This window comes from Natator depressus, chromosome 22, assembly GCF_965152275.1.
Source record: "Natator depressus isolate rNatDep1 chromosome 22, rNatDep2.hap1, whole genome shotgun sequence".
NCBI lineage: Eukaryota > Metazoa > Chordata > Testudines > Cheloniidae > Natator > Natator depressus.
The window spans coordinates 19,577,478-19,585,532 of NC_134255.1; positions in this window are offsets into that span (position 1 = coordinate 19,577,478).

Here is an 8,055-nt window from a genome sequence, read left to right on the forward strand (position 1 = left end):
TGGATTGGCCACCTGCTGTCAGTGTTGCTGCATGACGGAAATGGTTTGTGCATTACCCTGAGTGGCAACCCAGTGTCTGTTCCTCCATGAGGGAAATTGTTTGTGCATTACCTGAATTGGCCACCCAGTGTCACTGTTGCTCCGTGAGGGAAACTGTTGGTGCATTACCCTGACTGGCCACCCAGTGTCACTGTTGCTCCATGAGGAAATGCTTTGTGTATTACCCCAAGGGGCCACCCAGTGTCACTGTTGCTCCATGAGGGAAATGATTTGTGCATTACCTGAATTGGCCACCCAGTGGCACTGTTGCTCCTTGAGGGAAATTGTTGGTGCATTACCCCGAGTGGCCATCCAGTGTCACTGTTCATCCATGAGGGATATGCTTTGTGCATTGTGTGGATTCGCCACCCAGTGTCACTGTTGCTCCATGAGGGAAATTGTTCGTGCATTACCCCGAGTGGCCATCCAGTGTCACTGTTCGTCCATGAGGGAAATGGTTTGTGCATTATGTGGATTGGCCACCCAGTGTCACTGTTGCTCCATGAGGGAAACTGTTTGTGCATTACCCAGAGCGGCTGGAAATGGCCCACCTTGATTATCATGCACATTGTAGGGAGAGTGGTCACTTTGGATGAGCTATTACCAGCAGGAGAGTGAGTTTGTGTGTGTATGGGGGTGGGGGAGTGAGAAAACCTGGATTTGTGCTGGAAATGGCCCACCTTGATTTTCATGCAGGTTGTAAGGAGAGTGGTCACTTTGGATAGGCTATTACCAGCAGGACAGTGAGTTTGTGTGTGTGGTTTTTGGAGGGGGGTGAGGGGGTGAGAGAACCTGGATTTCTGCAGGAAATGGCCCACCTTGATTATCATACACATTGTGAAGAGAGTGGTCACTTTGGATGGGCTATTACCAGCAAGAGAGTGAGTTTGTCTGTGGGGGGGGCGGAGGGTGAGAAAACCTGGATTTGTGCTGGAAATGGCCCAACTTGACGATCACTTTAGATAAGCTATTACCAGCAGGAGAGTGGGGTGGGAGGAGGTATTGTTTCATGGTGTCTGTGTATATAATGTCTTCTGCAATTTCCACAGTATGCATCCGATGAAGTGAGCTGTAGCTCACGAAAGCTCATGCTCAAATAAATTGGTTAGTCTCTAAGGTGCCACAAGTACTCCTTTTCTTTTTGCGAATACAGACTAACACGGCTGTTACTCTGAAACCAGTGTCACTGTTACTCCGTGAGGGAAATTCTTTGTGCAGTACCCTGACTGGCCACCCAGTGTCACTGTTGCTCCGTGAGGGAAATTGATTGTGCATTACCCTGAGTGGCCACGGAGTGTCACTGTTGCTCCATGAGGGAAACTGTTGGTGCATTACCCTGACTCGCCACCCAGTGTCACTGTTGCTCCGTGAGGGAAATGCTTTGTGCATTACCGTGTGGCCACGCAGGACAACACACACATCTCACACAAAACATCTCACACACACAACACGACACACGACACTGCCACACACAGAGAACATGTCATTCATACACAAACACGTCTCTCACTCACACACAACACGACAGTGACACACAACATGACACACACAAATCAACACACAAACGACACCGACACACACACACAGACACAGAACACGACACACAATACTGCACACAAGTCACACACTCAACACAACACTCAAGACTACACACAACACACGACACACAATACACAACACTCAAGGAAACACACAAGACACACAACATGTCAATACATACACACAAAGCGATACACAATGCCTCACATGACACACAAGACGGCACACAAAACATCACACACAAAAAGCGAGACAACACACTACACCGACACACACACACACACAACACATCATACACACACTCAACACAACACTCAAGACAACACACAACACACTCACAAAATGGCACACAAGTCATACACACAGAGAACACGACACACAACACGACACACACGTCCTACGCCACACAAAACGACAGACAACATGACACAGAAATCACACACGACAGCAACACACACACACGACACACGCCGACACACACACGCACGACACATGACGTCTCACCCACGCCAACTCATGAGGTCTCAGACACGCCGACACACACACGCACGACGCACGAAACACGACGTCTCACCCACGCCGACACAGGACGTCTCAGACACGCCGACACACACACACGACGTCTCACCCACGCCGACACACGCCGACACACACACACACACACGACGTCTCACCCACGCTGACACACACACACACAATGCCTCGCCCACACCGACACACGCTGACACACACACACACGACACACGACGTCTCACCCACGCCGACACACGACGTCTCAGACACGCCGACACACACACACACGACACACGACGTCTCACCCACGCCGACACACGACGTCTCAGACACGACGTCTCACCCACGCCGACACACGACATCTCACCCACGCTGACACACACACACACGACACACGACGTCTCAGACACGCCGACACACGACGTCTCACCCACGCCGACACACGACGTCTCACCCACGCCGACATGCCCAAACACACACACAACACACGCCGTCTCGCCCACGCCGACACACGCCGTCTCGCCCACGCCGACACACACAACACACGCCCACACACGCCCACACACACACACACAACACATGCCGTCTCGCCCACGCAGACACACTCGACACACGCCCACACACACACACACAACACACGCCGTCTCGCCCACGCAGACACACTCGACACACGCCCACACACACACACACACAACACACACTGTCTCGCCCACGCAGACACACTCGACACACGCCCACACACACCCCACATGCCGTCTCGCCCACGCAGACACACATGACACACGCCCACACACACACACACAACACACGCCGTCTTGCCCACGCCGACACACACCCACAACACACACCGTCTCGCCCACGCCGACACACGCCAACAACACTCGCCGTCTCACCCACGCCAACGCCCACAACACACGCCGTCTCGCCCACGCCGACACACGCCCACAACACACGCCGTCTCACCCACCCCAACGCCCACAATACATGCCGTCTCGCCTACGCCGACACACGCCCACAACACACGCCGTCTCGCCCACACCGACACACACCCACAACACACGCCGTCTCGCCCACGCCAACGCCCACAACACACGCCGTCTCACCCACGCCGACACATGCCCACAACACACGCCGCCTCGCCCACCCCAACGCCCACAACACACGCCGCCTCGCCCACGCCGACATACGCCCACAACACACGCCGTCTCGCCCACCCCAACGCCCACAACACACGCTGTCTCACCCACGCCGACACATGCCCACAACACACGCCGTCTCGCCCACGCCGACACACACCCACAACACATGCTGCCTCGCCCACCCCAACGCCCACAACAGACGCCATCTCGCCCACGCCGGCACACGCCCACAACACACGCCGTCTCACACACCCCAACGCCCACAACACACGCTGTCTCGCCCACGCCGACACATGCCCACAACACACGCCGTCTCGCCCACGCCGACACACACCCACAACACATGCTGCCTCGCCCACCCCAACGCCCACAACAGACGCCATCTCGCCCACGCCGGCACACGCCCACAACACACGCCGTCTCACACACCCCAACGTCCACAACACATGCCGTCTCGCCCACGCCGACACACACCCACGACACACGCCGCCTCACCCACCCCAACGCCCACAACACACGCCGTCGCGCCCACGACGACACATGCCCACAACACACGCCGTCTCACACACACCTACACCCACAACACACGCTGTCTTGCCCACGCCGACACACGCCCACAACACATGCCGTCTCACACACGCCGACACATGCCCACAGCACACGCCGTCTCACACACCCCAACGCCCACAACACACGCCGTCTCGCCCACGCGACACACGCCCACAACACACGTTGTCTCACACACGCCAACGCCCACAACACACGCCGTCTCACACACGCCGACACACGCCAACGCCCACAACACATGCCGTCTCGCCCACGCCGACACGCCCACGCCCAGAACACACGCCGTCTCGCCCACGCCGACACACGCCCACAACACACGCCGGCTAACACACGCCAACGCCCACAACACACACCATCTCGCCCACACCGACACACGCCCACAACACACGCAGTCTCACACACACCAACACCCACAACACACGCCGTCTCGCCCACGCCAACACACGCCCACGCCCACAACACACGCCGTCTCGCCCACGCCGACACACACCCACAACACACACCGGCTCACACACGCCAACGCCCACAACACACGCCGTCTCGCCCACACCGACACACGCCCACAACACACGCCGTCTCACACACGCCAACGCCCACAACACACGCCGTCTCACACACGCCCACAACACACGCCATCTCACCCACGCCGACACATGCCCACAACACACACCGTCTCGCCCATGCTGACACACGCCGACACACACAACACGCCCACACGCCGTCTCGCACACGCCGACACATGCCCACACGCCCCATCCACACACACACACAGAACGCACGACGTCTCGCACGCACGCCGAGACACGCACGCACGCCGAGACACGCACGCCGACACATGCACAAGACACGACGTCTCACACACACGCCGACACGCACAAGACACGACGTCTCACACACGGCGTCTCACACACACGCCGACACGCACAAGACACGACGTCTCACACACGGCGTCTCACACACACGCCGACACGCACAAGACACGACGTCTCACACACGGCGTCTCACACACACGCCGACACGCACAAGACACGACGTCTCACACACGGCGTCTCACACACACGCCGACACGCACAAGACACGACGTCTCACACACGGCGTCTCACACACACGCCGACACGCACAAGACACGACGTCTCACACACGGCGTCTCACACACACGCCGACACGCACAAGACACGACGTCTCACACACACGCCGACACACGACGTCTCACACACACGCCGACACACGCCATCACACACACAACACACGCCGACACACGCCGTCACACACACAACACACGCCGACACACGCCGTCACACACACATGCCGACACACACACACGCCGTCACACACACACGCCATCACGCCGTCTCACACACACACCGACACACACAGAGCACATGCCGTCACGCCGTCACACACGCAGACACACAGCACACGCTGTCACGCCGTCTCACACGCATGCCGTCTCAGACACACGCCAACACGCACACAATGCACGCCGACACGCCGTCTCAAACGGACACAACACACGCCGTCACGCTGTCTCACACACACGCCGACATGCACACAACTCACACCGTCTCACAGACGCCGACACACTCACACACACACGCCGACACACAACGTCTCTCACACGCCGTCTCACACACACGCCGACTCAGACGCACAACGCACACAGACTAGACATGCCGACTCAGACGCACAACGCACACACACGCCGTCTCACACACACGCCGACTCAGACGCACAACGCACACACACGCCGTCTCACACACACGCCGACTCAGACGCACAACGCACACACACTACACACGCCGTCTCACACACACGCCGACTCAGACGCACAACGCACACACACTACACACGCCGTCTCACACACACGCCGACTCAGACGCACAACGCACACACACGCCGTCTCACACACACGCCGACTCAGACGCACAACGCACACACACGCCGTCTCACACACACGCCGACTCAGACGCACAACGCGCGCACATGCCGTCTCACACACATGCTGTCTCACACACCACACGCTGTCTCTCACACACGCCGTCTCACACAACACACGCCGACACACGCCGTCTCACCCACGCCGACACACAGGACACAAGGCTCACCTGCGCCGACACACGACGTCTCACACATGCCAATAAACACCGACACTCACGACGCACGCCAACACACACAACACACAACGTCTCTCACACACACACACACAAAATGGCACACAACACGTCACACACACAGAGAACACGACCCACGACACGTCACACATACACACACATCTCACACACTACATGACATGTCACAAGACACACAAAATGGCAGACGACACGACACAGAAATCACAGACGTCACCGACACACACACAAGACGGTAGACGACATGACACAGAAATCGCAGACGTCACCGACACACGACACACACACAAGACGGCAGACGACACGACACAGAAATCATACACCCCACACAACACTCGAAACGACACCCAGTGCGTGCGAGAGTGGAGCGGTGACTGTCGGTGTTAACTCGGTCTCTGTTCATGGAATGGGGCCCATGTAGATGGGATGAAAGAGGGAGGCAGGGCTGAGGGCAAGATTTCAAGCACCAGTCGAGCTTTGTGGAGTGATGGCTCATGCTTGGCTTTTGCAGCTGGGCTTCCAGAGGAATTGTCCAGGAGCCCTAGCCGGATGAGAATATGGCAGAAGTGGACCTGAGCAGCCTGGACATCTTTCCAAGGAGATACAAACAGGCCTCAGCTTTCTGCCTTCTGCAGAACTGGCTGTGAGGTCAGTGCTTTCAGTTCCTCATCTGTACTCGCTGTAGCACTCTTCACAGGCCGTGTGCTTCCTCGTTGGGTACGGGGCTCTGTGGTATTAAGGCTGGGGAGGGGCCAGAGTCTTCTGTGGGAGAGGCAAAAAGAAGAGCCTACGAGACGTTGACGACCGAGATGGTAACTGACTTGTTTTTTTCACCTTGTGCTGGGTTTAGTACCAAGGAAAAAGAAGATAAGCTTCAGAATCTACTGCCCTCATGCGATGGTGAGTGAGAGAAGTGAGCCTGTGATCATTGTCGATGCCAGGCAAGAGCAGTCCATCTGGGAGCCGAGCAACCGCCGCTGTCAGTGAGATAAATGTCTGGTTTGGTGAGGGCTCTGCTCACGCCCGACCTGAGTCCAGGTAGGGAAGCCCCGTAAGGTAGGATTGGGTTTGTAAGGAAAGGTTCCTGACTAGCTGTGGTTAAGAGGGAGAACAGGTCCCTATTTTCAGAGGCTGCTCATTTCTCTGGTCAGGAATGGTGTCTCCTCTGCAGCAGAAGGTTGGATCCAGGAGGATGACTCCAGGAAACGAGTTCCTTGCCTTCCTCCCACGTTTTTCTCTTTGTCACTCTCTCTTTTCTCTAGTGTGTTGGCCAGTTCTCTCTCTCTCTCTCTCTCCTCACTTTACCTTTCCTTGTGCCGTCTCACGCCGGCAGGCGTGCTAGGTGTGCATCCCCACAGGCTAGGTCTCGGGAGCCATGGAGAAGTAGGAGCAGAGAAAAATCCTGTGTGGCAGTGGGCACTAAAGTCAAGCAGTGACTGTTGGTGTGAACTTGGTCTCTGCTCATTGAGTGGGGCAGATGGAGATGGGATTGGAGAGGGAGGCCAGGATGAGGGCCAGATTCCCAGCACCAATAGAGCTTAGTGCGGGGATGGCTTATGCTTGGCTTTTGCAGCTGTTCTCGCATAGGAATTGCACAGGAGCCCTAGCCACAGGAGAAATGGCAGAAGTGGACCTGAGCAGCTTCGACATCCTTCTAAGGAGACATGAACAGTCCTCATGTTTCTGCCTTCTGCATAACTGGCTGTGAGGTCAGTGCTTTCAAGTCCTCGTCTGGACTCGCTGCAGTATTCTTCACAGGCTGTGTGCTTCCTTGTTGAGTACGAGACTCTGGGATTAAGGCTGAGGAAGGGACCAGAGTCTCCTGAGCAAAGTGACTATTTTGGGTGCCCTGACAATGGGCGCCTTCTAGTTGCAGTTGTAAAGTAGGAATGGAAGATGGGTTGAGGGCGGAGCCGTGGGATCTGGCAGATGTGAAATGAAGAGACTATGTGACACCGCAGACGGAGATGCTAATATTTTTTGTTTCCCCCTCCCCCCCCATCTGCTGGGTCTAGTACCAAGGAAAAAGAAGTCAAGCCTCAGAGTCTACTGCCCTCATGCAATGGAAAGTGAGTGAGAGCAGCGAGCCTGTGACCATTGTTGATGCCAGGCAAGAGCCCTCCATCTGG